Genomic DNA, 14,771 nt, shown 5'->3' on the forward strand with positions numbered 1-14,771 from the left:
AAGAAAACTAGAAAAACTACACAACCAGTGATGTATATTTTCCCTGCTCAAACATGAAACAAAAAAAATCATCTTTGGCTGGCTTGTGTATAATGCACAATCCATACTTATGTTAGTGCACATATGTATGTTACTTTTGACAGATGCCTTCACCCACAAACATCAGGAAGCAGTCTAGAGAACACAACACCCACATTCTCAAGAGGCAGAGTGAGTGATTCTTTGGTTATTTGACGAGTTATGAATGTTTGTCACCATTTAGGGGAACTATAGTAATATAGGATAAAAAGATATTAGCCTCAAATATTTTACATTGGTATAATCTTTGATATATTGATAAAAATTTAAACTTATTTTTGCTATACCATATATATGTCTCTACTCTTGTTTAAGGGATTCTTGTATATTAAGACAAATTTAAAGTTATTTTTGTTATAATATAGTGCATATGTCTCTACTCTTGTTTAAGGGATTTTTTTATAATGGAACAAATTTTGATAAAAATTTAAGGTTACTTTTATTACAACACACTGTACATATGCTTATACTCTTGTTTAAGGTATTGGACCTATGCAGTTCATTTACTAATGTAAAGTTCTAGTCCTTAAAAGCTGTTATTATAAATCATTTAGGAAAATTAAGAAATGCAGGTTAGTAGTTAGTCATCTATAACAATCAAATTTGTAGTTATGTTAGGAATGTCTTCAAGATCATACATAAATATATTTACCTTGTCTGCCTAAGGCACCTCGTTGGTCTAATAAAGAGCTGAATAACCAGTAACCAGGCAGGGGAGGGATAGGCAGGGCTGGCAGGCAGAGAGAATAAATATGAGGAGAAATCTAGGCTAGAAAAGAAAAGGAGAGAAGAAGAGAATGAGGGAGGAAAATAAGAGATTCCTAGGGCCAGACAGACATTCACCAGTCAACAGACACAGAGTAGAACAGAAAAGGTTAAAATAAAGAAAGGTTAAAAAGCCCCAACACACACAAAAAAATAGATAAAGAAAATCAGGTTACTTTATAAGAGCTAGCAAGAAAGGAGCATAAGCTAAGGCCAAGCATTCATAACTAATAAGAAGTCTCTATGTAATGATTTGGGAGCTGGTTGGTGGCCCAAAAAGAGAAAACCTAGCACACTATCCTAGACCTGAAATCTCATTAGGAAGGCAAACTCCCAACTTCACTGAGCCAGAGACTGCACTATGGCCCAGCTATCTGTATTTTAGCACATGTGCACGTGTGAGTGCTTGTGTGTACACATGTGTGTGCGCATGCATGCACGTGTGAGTGCTTGTGTGGACACATGTGTGTGTGCATGCATGCGTGTGAGGAGTAGAGGAAGCCCTAGCATGATTACCCTGCCTCCTTCTTCTGCAATATAGAGTATATATACTTCTCGTTTATTTGTATGTAATAACCCTGCCTCCTTGCTCAGATGAATGCAATAACTTTGCATCCCTGTTCAGTTATATATAACAAACACACTGAGCTCCTAGGGTGCTACAGCTACTCCATTAGAGAACTCAGTAGAGCTAGCCCCAGCTTTTCTGGGTCCGTGTGTATATATCCTTTATTCATTCCCTCAATGTCCCCCAGTCAGGGACCTCCTTGGGACTATACAAGGACTCAGGCAGACGCACCTGCTGCATACATGTGACAGCATTTGCAGAGGACAGAAATAAACCTCAGGCTTCATTCCTCAGGTAATAGCTGTCTTACTTTTTGAGTCAGGGCCTCTCATTTGAGCTTGAACTTGCCAGTTAGGCTGGACAACTGCTGACCTCCCAAAAGGTCAAGAATTACAATCATGTGCTAATCTATTCAGTTTGTTTTCCCATGGGTTCTGGGGATCGAACCTGGATCCTTCTCCTTTAAAGGCACCTTACCACCTGTCTTAGTGTTCTGTTTCTATGATGAGACACCACAAGCACGGCAACTCTCACAAAAGAAAGCATTTAATTGGATCTCAACTAACAGTTTCAGAGGTGTGTCCATTATCATCAAGACAGGCAGCAGGTGGGCTTAGTGCTGAAGAAGTAGCTGAGAGTTCTGTATCTGGAAAGCAGGAAGAAAGAAACACTGGGCTTTTCTCAGGCTTTTGAAACCTTAAAGCCCACCCCCAGTGACTCACTCCCTCCAACAAGGCCACACCTACTCCAACAAGGCCATAGCCCCTAATCCTTCTCAAGAAGCATCAGTCCCTGATGGCCAATTATTCAGATCTGTGCGCCTATGGGGCCATTCTTATTCAAACTACCACACATACGAATCATCTCCCAAGCCTGTGTTTTAATAATCCCATAATAATAATTAATAATAATAACCTGTGCTTAAGAATACCAAATTGATTCTCACACATACTAAAATTTGAGAAGCTCCGCTTTAGAGAAACTTGCTTTGAAACAGGCAAAAATAAAAGCAACTGTAGTCCGGGATATGCCTGGGATGAAGAACTGAACCCACTGTGCCCAAAGCCAGGGTACAGATTAACACAGAGGCTAAAGAGGACTGGTTCTGTATTCTGGAGCTCTGGCTCAGAACCCCAGCTTTTGTTCTTGCTGACTGTCCTTTCCCATAAGCCTGCATTGTGATGTGAAAAATAGGGACTTTTTTTCTCCCCTTCAAAGTACTGGGTGAGGTGGTACCTCTACGTCTCTTACAACAGAACACCACATTAAGCGAGAGGTAATAGGGACAGGGAACTCAGAAAAATCCATCCTCTTTCCCTGTGTGCTACCATCTCCATGGTTTGCATCCTTTGGAACAGCCTTCCAGCTGGTATGGACAGTCCCTTAGTGATAAAGTAGACTTGGTTCAGGGGCATGATGGATTGGCAAGAGTCAATATCCAGGGCTGGGGAGATAAATCGGTAAATAAAGCCCTTGCCTTACAAGCATGAGAGCCTAAGTTTGATCCCAGAATACCCCCTTGTTTAAAATCCAGGTATGCTGGTGGACGTCTGTAATCCCAGAAGAGAGAGATACATCCCTCAGGCTCTCTTGCCAGCCAGTGTAGCCTATGTGGTAAGGTCCAGACCGGAGAGAAATCCTTTTTAAAAAGTGAGAAGATGGAAGTGTCTCAGGAAGGACACCCAGTGTCCTCTGCCCTCTGTGGGCATGTGCGCGCGCGCACACACACACACACACACACACACACTACATACCCACACTCAGGAATCAACTTCAAGGTCTCTAGTCTTCCTATGGATCCTGTTCAGAATTTATCGTCTTTGGAGGATGAGAAGGATTCTGGAAATTCCCCCACTTTCTTATTTCTCCTCCACTCTAGCCCTTCCCTCACCTAACAAAAGGAAGGTATCAGCCTTAGTCATCCGACATCTTAATATGATATCTCCTAGAATGTAAACTTCAAGGGATGTAACGAGGGAATACATAGCAACACTGAGATTGTGACTCTCTCTAGCGATCAGGCAACAAACCCAATGACAAGCGAACAGCCTAATGACTGGGTAACAACCTCTTCTCCCACGCAAGCAGCTCCCAGGTCCATGGTTTCCATGTAAACAAAGGAAGGCCTAATTAAACTGTAAGCAGATAGATCATTGAGAATAATTTTTGATGATAGATCACCCAGTGATTTTTAGAATTTGACGTGGAAGTTGCTCAAACCATTGAAATACATCAGGACCCCTTACCCTCTCTATCTACTTACGTCAACCAAGGCACTTGTGTCCTAGCAAAAGAGAAGGTTGTGACTGACGCCAGCCTGTGTGTCTTTGCTGCAATCACTAATACCCAGAGATAAAACCCTATCCATCTCATAGCAGATACAGTTCTAGCATAATGGCACTTTTTGTGTTTAATAATTATATAGGAAAACATATAGCATAGTTATGTTTGCTTTCTCCTTGGTGTAATAGTAATAATTTGAATGATAATTCAATCCAAAGAAAAATTTTTTCAATACTCAGAGCCTTTTAGACACATGAAATATTTTAAAACATTATTTCAATTTGCATGCATGTTTCTGTTGTAGAGAAGTATGATACAGACGTCAATAGCAAAAAAAAAAAAACCTTCCAAGCATAAAATTATATGACATTAGGATACAACTAGAAAGTGGAATAAGAAGTTCAAGGATAAAAAGGAGTGATGGGACATTTTCTGTCTACTGAAGAAAAACATGTTTGTGTGGTTTTTAGAGAATAGCATCAAATCACTATGGCATTTGAGCTTCAGGGGTATTTTTAAAAGAACAATGGAACAAGTTTATTTTTAAATGCCAGTATTTATGACATGCCAAAAATATATTCTCGGCAACTCTTGGTTTATAATAGAAATCTGTAGCTGTCCAACTTAAAATGTGTGGAGGGTATACAAATCTCTTCCGAAGGATGTGCAAGGAAGGAGGGTGTGTGCCCTGGGGAATCTCCTTCACCTTTTCCTCCATCTTAAGTGAGGGGACACAGAAAGCAGAAGTGACGCTTTCAGCTCTGGAGGCTACAAACCATCCAGACAAGCAGCAGTCCCTTCCTGGTCACTATTAGAGATCGACCATCTGCAATCATTAAGAAAGCAAAGGACAACAAACACTGATAAGGACTGGAGAAAAGGGAACCCTCCAGCCAGAGAGATGGCTAGCCGCCCTTCCAAAGACCCCATTTTGGTTCCAGCATTCCCATCAGATATCTCACAACCACCTGTAACTCCAAATCCAGGAGGATTCAATACCTTCTTCTGGCCTCTGCATGCACTTGTATGTATCACTCACACACACACACACACACACACACACACACACACACATATTTCTTCCTATAAAGGAGGACCCCTATACTCTATTGGTGGGAAGGTAAATTAGTCCACCCACTATAAAATCAGTATGAAGGGTCTTCAAAAACCTAACAACAGATCTTCTACATGGCCCACACATACCACTCCTAGGTGTTCGTCAAAAGAACCGCAAGTTTTCAGGTGGTGGTAGTGGCGCCTGCCTTTAATCCCTCAGGAAGCAGAGGCAGGCAGATCTCTAAAAGTTTGAGTCAGCCTGGTCTACAAAGTGAGTTCCAGGACAGCCAGGGCTACACAGAGAAACCCTGTCTTGGAAAAAAAACAAACACTGCACATCAACATACCACTGAGATCCTTGTGCGTCAGTGTTTACTGCAACACTCTACACAATAGCTGAATTACAGAACCAACCTAGGTGTCCAGCAATGGCATGGATATGGGAAGTGTTTATACACAATGGAATTATGTTCAGTCTTAAAAGAGTCAAGTCACTTACAGAAAGTGGAAGCTACTGGAGATAATCCTATTAAGTCAATCTCTGAAAGACAAACCTGTTTTCTCCCATTTGTGGCTTACAGATTTTATACAGACACATAAGATCACATATGTATACCTGACAGAAAAGTAGAGACAAAACTGTCTAGGGTTACAAAGGGAACTAACAGGAAGAATGGGGGACAGAAAGGGAAGATAGAGGGGTTGGGGATATATGCCCAACATAATAATAATAATTGTGTGTGTGTGTGTGTGTGTGCATACATGCACACACAAAGAGTTTTAAAAGTAAATGTGAAACAGAGTTTGGGTGTCAGGCACAGGTCTGCCCCACAGGGTGTATCCGCTTTGTGTCTCTGCTAAACAAACCTAGATCGTGTTGAGAAATAATATACGTAGGCAAGCTCCTTTCCAGAGCTGCCACCTTCCCAACAGGAATGGCCATGTGATAAAACTCTGGCTGCTGGATCTAAGTGTAGGTCTGGGAGTCTCCTAATAAAATCAGACAGATGAAGCTGGCTCTGCCTGTCCTGTCTTCTTCCTGACTTCAATGTTGATGTAATATCTGTGGCTACAGCAGTAACATGAAAACTAGGGGAAGGAAGCATGAAGACAAAAGTCAGGAAACACCGAGAATGGAAACAGGAGTACATGGGGAGAACCTGAGCGCCAGGCAGCATTGTTGAGCTCAGCGCTGGTGCCAATGAGAGTCTATCTCCAAACCTCTGGCCACACAGTGCCAATGAGAGTCTATCTCCAAACCTCTGGCCACACAGTGCCAATGAGAGTCTATCTCCAAACCTCTGGCTACACAGTGCCAATGAGAGTCTATCTATCTCCAAACCTCTGGCCACATAGTGCCAATGAGAGTCTATCTAGCTTCAAACCTCTGGCCACATCAGCATATGTTTACACACTTCTGAAACCCATTACTGCCTGGGTGTTAATACCTTTGCCATGAAACCAGCTACTCCAAAAGTTGGTGGCATTTAAAGGATGCTTTATGAAGCTCACAGGTTCTGGGGATAAGAATTCATAGCACAGCAGAATCATTTGCTTCTGCTACTGTGCCTGAAGCCTCCACTGAGGGGACCGAAGTGCCTAAGAACTAGAGTAGCTGGCCTGGATAATCTTCTTCACTCCTATATCTGCGGCTGAGAGAACCTGGGTTCCCACACATGCAGCTTTTCCATGTGGCTTGGGCTTCGGCTTTCCCCAGCATGACTGGGTTCTGAGGGTGCACATCTTATGAAATCTAGGCAGAGTTTGCATGGTCTCTTTTGATCTAGATATATAATGAAGTCTCTAGACGTATACTGAAATCATGAGTTTTCTACAGTATTCATGTATTTATCTATGTAGGTACCAGGCTCGAGGGAAGGAATCCATCCACTCTCAGTGGAATATTTAAAGTCCTTGCCCACACTTTCTTAATATAGCCAAATATGCAAAGAAGTGGTTCGATGTGTGTGTACACCATGTAATGACTGGCGCAATCATTTAACATCCATCACCTACCATGACATGCATGAACTCCTTGAACATACTCGTCTTATAGCCTGGAGTCTGCACCCTTCAACCAGGCTAGCCTGATCCCCTCTATCCTCTAATGCCTGGAAAACACCAGTGTTCGGGAATATTATTTTAAGGCATGTTACTTTTGTTTATGCTGTATTTGTTTAACTCTGTGAAACTGTGTTACCATTACTGTGCCTGTCTAAAACACCTGATGTTCTAAGAAAGAGCTGAATGGCCAAGAGAAAGGCAGGAGCAAGGATAGGCAGGGCTGGAAGGCAGAGAGGATAAATAGGAAGAGAAACGAGGAGGAGAAGGAAGCAATGAGAGAACCAGGAGAGAAGGATGTCAGATGCCAGCCACCCAGCCAGTCACAGAGTAAGAAGGAACATAAGATATACAGAAGTAAGAAAAGGAAAAATCCCAGAGGCAAAAGGTAGATGGGATAATTTAGGATAAGAAAAGCTGGCTAGAAACAAGCCAAATTAAGGCTGGGAATTCCTAAGAATAAGCCTCTGTGTGTGATTTATTTGGGAACTGGGTGGTGAGCCCCCCAAAAAAAGCCAAAAGAGTAAAATACAGCATACTAATCTACCCTGATTTTATGCATTTAACTCTTATACTCCACATACATATGAGATTATGTTTGTCTAGCGGTTTATTTCAATGTCTTGATTAATTCATCCATCAATGGGTCCTGATGTCTCTTCTATATTTTGGCTATTATGAATAATTTCTGCAATAAATGCGGAGTATAGATATCAATTTGAAAAACTATTTTGATCTCCTTTGTCTATATACCCAGCAGTGAGATTACTAGATCATAGCATAGTCTTCTTTTTAACCCTTTGAGGACAGTCCATGATGTACTCAGTACTACCTGGACCAATTTATATTCCCACCGACAGCATACAAGGGCTCTCTTTTCTCTAGAGCATTGCCAGCAACGATAGCCTGTGTTTGTTACAATAGTCAGTTTAATAAACGAGAGGTGAGTTAATTGTGTTTTTCCCTGCAACTACAAAGAAGATCTTAACAGATGTAGTGGATTATAGGCCGTACACTGGGTGTGACACTGAATAGAATAGCTATACAGTTGAGCTCAAAGCAGAAGGGGATGATAAAAGGAGAGGTGTGGAGGAAATCCTTCATCCAAACCAAGCATATATTGAAGGCCCATTAGTACATACCCCAGAATAAATGCCAAGGAATTGGCAAAATGCTGCCTACGCTAGTGACTGTTGCTAATGATAGATGTGAGTCTAAATCTTCTTCTGCCAGTTACAAATAACAGGGTTTTAGAAAAGATCCTACCTGAGCTTCAGCTGGTATCACAACCAAATTGAGATAATATCACGGTTATGATGAGGTCTACATAAAGAGGTCTAGCAAGGCCCTCAGAACCCCTAAGTGATCAATCCAGGTCGCACGTTTGTTTATACACTCAAGGAATGTGCACATGTGGGAAAATTAAATGAATATCAAATAGTTGTTAGGATCCCCCAGATGTAAGTCAGAGTCCCAATGCTCCCCAACAGGCCCGAATCTCTTCTGAAGGCCAGTTTTCCTGCAGGCAACTTTGGGAATGCTTTAGATGGCCTAATGTGCAGGCTAAGAGTCAAACCTCCGCCATGGAAAACCCATTCCCACCATTGTGGAGTCAGGAGAGAAACTATTCCTTTTCACTTGAGAGATCAACCAACCAAATCTAGGTTAAGTTTCTCCATATTAAATCTGCACTAACTTATTTTGTCCCTAAAAGCCCTGGGCCACAGCCATCCTGAATGGCTTCACCCAGACCTCCTATTTTTAGCCTCTGGCTCATTCAGTCACATTTGCGTGCTATAAATATCAGAGGGTGTTTGTTTTACTATCAAGCCTTTGTGATGATTGTCCATGTCTGTATCACACGCAGACGGAATGGAGAGAAAGAAAAGTGGGGTGCAGAGCAAGCAGATGAGAAACTGCTTTGTCTTCCTTGTGTACCACTTATTACAGACGCCAAGGTACAGAGCAGGCTAAAGGTGGCAGGAAGCCAAAGGTTTTGGCTCTTCTTGGTGTTTTAAAGTCAGCAGTTGTTTGGGACTCAGAGGAGCCACCAAGCCTCTTTCTTATCATCTTATCCATCATAAACTTTTATTTCAGATGTCTCCCCAAGAATTATTGGCCAGCAAGGCCCTATAGGCTCCCCAAACAACATAGACTGTTATTGCTCTTGGCTGCACACTAGAATTGTGTGGTTGGTAAGAATCTGTGGGGAGCAGAGGAAGTCCTGAGTGTGTAAAAACCTGGGTTAAATGTGTATTTGTTGGCATGAGCATGGCCATGTCAAGAACTATAGCTTCAGACTTATGGGAAAATACCAAAGCCTTGCCCCCCTCCCCAGGCTCAGAGGCTCAGACGGATTGCAAAGCCGTCTACGTACAAATGTCGATAGAGTGCACAGAAAATGCACACTGTAGCCACCACCACCCCCGATGTTTACAACCTGAAGATTGCTTCTCTACAGAGACTGCTCCTGATAGTAGCTAAACCTACTATGATCCCACTATGTGCCATAAGCCCCGCCTCCTTGTTTATCTGTATGTAATAACCCTTCCTCCTTGTTAGTTGTTTCTAACAAACATGCTGAGCTTCCGTGGTACTGTGGCTTTGCCATCACAAAGCCCACTCCACCCGATCCTAGCCTTTTTGTGGGTTTGTGTTTGTCTTTTCTTCATTCCCTTGCTTCCCTAGTCTGGTCTGCCCCTCACTCCGTGCAGGATGCAGCAAAATCCTACTGCTGAAAGCACCTTGCAGTACACAGGGAAATTCAAGCTGTACCTAGGCTCAGAGTTTCCTCCTTGCTAGCTACTGTTCATTGTGCAGGAAGATTGTGTATAGACTGCTAGGGGAGAAATCTCATCAACAGTGTTACCTAGTTATGGACCCTGTATGCTGCAATATCAGCCTGCAGTGTGGCATATGCTCACTTACTCAGCAATGGCAGACTGTTCCTGGGGTGTCCAACCACTTCCTGAGCTGCTTTGAGGACCTCTCCACAGGGAGGAGTGTGTGCCTGGAACTCTAAACCTAGTCAAAAGCATGGATGGGGAGGTCACAGACCCATGTGGAAGAGGCATCTACTGGAGTCTTTCTAAATGGATGTGTATGTAGTCAAAAACTGACTTCTAAATAGTTATACCCAGAGACTAGTGCAGCTCTCAGATCTGGCCAGACAAGCTTCTTTTAGCAGCAGGCAGCGGTTAATGCAGAAAGTCACAACTAGTTAGTCAATGCGCTAAGAGTAAGGGACTGTTGAATACTCCACCCAAAGTAGGACATCATTACGGCACGCTTCAGGGTTCAGGGGACAGTGTGGAAGAGGGGATGAAAAGACGGTGAGAGCTGAAGGGTGAGGAGGAGTGCGGTAAAATTCTATCTTGTGGACTCGACGGAGCTGTTGCAATCATGAATATACGGTAGCTACAACTACTTACACAAGACCTGCGCGCGCACACAAACAGACATACACACACACACCACCACCACCACCACCACCACCACCACCACCACCACACCATGAAAACATGAGAGAGACGAACACCATGATCAAGGCGACTTATGGATGAGGAAGTTTATCGAACTTAGGTTCCAGCAGGAGAGTCCCAAACAGCTGGGGAGGCATGATAGAGGAAGATGGAAGATCATATCTTCAGCTGCACACAGGAATCGGGGTGAAGCAGAAATCAGAAGGGCTGCAAATTCTCAACGCCTGCCCCTAATGGCATACTCCCTCCAGCAAGGTTCTATCTCCTAAAGATCCTGTAATGTCCCCAAATAGTGTGTTACCAACCAGGAACTGAACGGTCAAATACACGAGTTTATGGGGGACAGTGTCTATTCAACTGGCCACAGGGACAGTCTGGGGAGCAGTTCATCAGCAGGAGAGGGAGAGGATTAGGAGAGAGTGAGCAGGAGGTGAATATGTTCATAACACACTGTACACATACATGAAATTGTAAAGAAGAAAGTTTTTAAAGTTAAAAACAGAAATAATGGATGTTTCCCTTTGAGGGTCTCAGTCCCCTGCCTCATAATATATGGACACTCCTCTAGCCTCATTGAAAGTGGCTTGGTCTTGCTACAACAGAATAAGACTTTTCTTACATAGAAAAGTTTGTTTTGGCTCATGGTACTGGAGACTAAGTACTTTATGATCCAGTCGCCACATCTGGAGAGCGTCTTAGGGTGCTTATTTCAACTCCCTGGGGAAGGGCAAATGAGACTGAATATATGAAAGTAAAAGAAAGCCAAACACACGTTATGACAGCCTGCTTTTGTGGTAACTAATGCAGTCCCTGACAGCAAGAACTCATCCATTTGTGAGGCTCCACCCCCAACATCTCCCACCAGACCCCACCTCTCAACGCACCCACCTTAGGATCAGAACTCACTGGGAAGTTTTGTTGCTGTCGTTGTTTTTTGTTTGTTTGTTTGTTTATCAAGACAGGTTTCTCTGTGTATCTTTGGTTGTCCTGGAACTCACTCTGTAGACCAGACTGGCCTCAAACTCACAGAGATCTGTCTGCCTCTGCCTACCAAGTGCTAGGATTAAAGGAGTGAGCCACCATGAGAAAAATCATAATAATCAAACCAGAGTGCTAAACCAAGAGAGGCTTTTCCTCATGTGTGTTCCTGAATAAAAATAAATTGTTGTAGTATCTCAAAACTCTTTCTGGAGTCTCAAAGAGAGGAACATAGCATTTTCAGCAAACACTGCTCACACTTGCAGCAGACTGAAAGCACTATGAAGAGAGAGAGTCAAACCAGAGTCAGCTTAGGAAATAGTTGATAGGTGCTGCCTAGAAGAGCAATAGGTAAGGAAGGGTGTGCTTAAACACTACCGAGGTGGTGCTATGCCACCTAAAGCCAGGAGATGGAGGGAGGAACATGCCGCTCAACACTCTCTTTAGGGGAAATGCACAGTGTGATAGAGTGGTACCATAAAATTATCCCGGAGCTTAGACCACATTGTCTGTGTTTTCATAGTGAATACCATTTTAGGATAGCCAAGCTCTAAAGCATTCTCCCTATTTTAAAGAGGAACCTGCATCTCACTATAAAATCTGCATCCCCACCTAGCAGCCTAAGACTGACCCAGGCTCAGTCAAGCTATTGTTTGTGGGTGAGACACGGAGTCTTTCCACATATGACAACCTAGGGAAACACAGGGTCGCCTGAGGTAGAGCACTGGTCGCTGCAGGATCAAGAGTCCAGCAGTGTGACAGTGACGGTGGAGGAACGGCAGAGGTGGCCGTGATTGCTGAGGTGTGTGTTCTGATTCTCCAGACTGCACGAGGGACGACTCTATAAAGATGTACTCAGTGGTATCCTTTTCTGCCTAAATTACTGCTGTCTTTCAGCGAGACTGGAAAGAATGTTGTGGAAGCTGCCTCCCAAGAATGGTGGGGCCACCGATCTGCAGAGGATCTGTTTCAGGTAGGCAATAGATTAACTGGATAACTGAAATGAATGGGGGGGGGTGCTTTTCCACATCCTGTCCTTCTCCACTCTTCCAGTTTTACGCTCTTCCTCCAAATCAGACAGCCGATTCGAGCACATACACTCACCCAAAGAAGCAGGAAACTCTCAGCCCTCCTCCACGATCCCCACATCTGTCTGCTCAGGCAAATCTCAGAGGGTTGCCAACACTCTTCTACACACATTCGGACAGCGAGGCACCACTAGTTCCAGCCAAACATCAGTGGGAAGCGGAGTCTCCTGCCCTCTCTCAGATGAATACAATCCAGATGCCTTAAGGAATTAGAGAAAGAAAAAGCAGTCATCAAATATCCTCTGAAACATCATGTACCATGACCAAGTGGAGTGTATATAAGGAATAAAAAGCTGGTTTAATATTCAAAATTTAATTAATGGAACTATTCATATTAGTGAACAAAAATTAATATAGAGAGATGATAGATTTGGAAAGGGTATTAGAAAATGGCTTATAATAAAAACTTCAAATAAGCTGAAAACAGAAAACTATTTCCTCACGTTGATGAGAGACATTTCAGAAGAGCCTACAGCTGACCTCACTCTTTGGGGAAAGAGAAAATACTTCCCTAGTAAGATCAAGAACACAGTAAGAATGTCTGTTCTCCAACTGATGAAATGAAGCTTGTTATCAAACCTTACAACAGGAGTTCAAGCTCTGGAGACCACATGATAGAAGGAGAGACTCTGACCTCCGCAAGTGCCATGGTATACCTTCAGGTGCACGCGCGCGTGCACACACACACACACACACAAGCATATATATGTTAACAAAATAATCTAAATGAGTGTTTACTCTCACCTATGACAGAACATTATCATAACACTCCTAACCACTTTGATAAGGCATCCAAATTTGGGAAAACATAAAGCTACCTAACATAGGTGACATGATTGTCTACACAAGAAGAAGCCAAGGTTACATCTAACAAATAAAGCTTCTCCCATGTCCTCTGAGCACAGTGCAAGACAGAAACAAAGCTGGCACCATGAGGCCTCTTATCACTGAGTCTCACAGGAAGTTCCAGCATCTCAACCACATGCTACTGGTCACCCATACTAACTGTGTGTGGAAAAGCAACTATACAAGACATAAACACCACAAGGGATGAACCACTGGCGGCCACTTTGCAGACGGATTGCCACAAATATCATTTTCAGTAGCATCAGAAAACACTAAACATTGTGGATAAGTTAGTAAAATGTGCAAAAATCCATACAATGAAAAAACAAAATATTGTGAAAATATTCTGAAAAACTAAAGACCTAAATAAAAGACGGTATATGAAATGCCTATTCTCTGAGTGGTAGCTATAAATAGTAATATGTAAATGCTTTCCAACAGGCAGAGATCCATTGTAATGTAAGTCACAAAGCAAGCATGTCCTTTTTTAAGCAAAAGTTGATGAACTGATATAATAAAATCTATATGTAAATGTTTGGAACTTAAAATAACTCAGATGACTTTGAGAAAAAATAACAAATCTGCAGGGCTCGGACTACCTCCTCCTACACTATGTCCTAAAATAATGTAAGATCCACACTATTCTAAGATTTACTATAAAGCTACAGTAATAAGGACAGTGTGCTATTAACAGAGGGGAGACATATGGATCAATGGAACAGAATAAAGAGTCCTGAAATAAACCCACTCATCTATGGTCAATTGATTTTCGACAAAGATGCCCAGGCAATCCAGTAGGAAAAGATTACCAAAAAGCTGCTGGGACAATTGAATATCCACAAAGAAAAAAATTAAACCTTGAAATTTGCCTTATACTATAAACAGAAACTATCTTAAAATTGATCATAAGCCTTAATGTAAAAACTAGACTGAAAACTTATAGAAGGAAGCAGAAGTAAAAGTGTTTCTCCTCTTAATATAGGCATTCTTAATATCCAAAGAGCACGTATTCTAAAAGAAAAAGATCAATAAATTGAACTAGCTCAAAATTAAAGCCTCCTATTCTTTGAGATGGCATTTGAAAAATAGAAATAAAGGCAAGTTATAGACATGTATATACACATATATTAATACTTCTCTGAAAAACTCTTACACTTCAGTAATAAGATTAACTCAGTTAAGATAGGCCAGGATGTTAAAAAGTTCACATACAGTGAAACACAGCTGGAAAATATGTAAATAAGAATAGTTTAAGCATCATTGCCATGGGAAAAGTGAAAATATAAAACTATAGGTTCCCTGGGATGGGGAAACAGCTGAGTTCAGGTTCCCAGTATCCAGGTAGAAAGCCGGAAGTGGTGATGCACGCAGAAGCAGAGAGGGACTTGCTGAGACTTACTGACCAGCAAACCTGCCCACTTTAGTGACTCCAGATTCAGTGAAAGACAGTGTCTCAGAAAATAAAGTGGACATCAACTGAGGACGACATACGACACCAGCATCTAACCTCCACTCACGGGCACACATGTTCATGTGCACCATATGCACAGATAGACTCACACGACT

This window comes from Microtus oregoni, unplaced genomic scaffold, assembly GCF_018167655.1.
Source record: "Microtus oregoni isolate MIOR12 unplaced genomic scaffold, Mior012 000009F_ref0000495, whole genome shotgun sequence".
NCBI lineage: Eukaryota > Metazoa > Chordata > Mammalia > Rodentia > Cricetidae > Microtus > Microtus oregoni.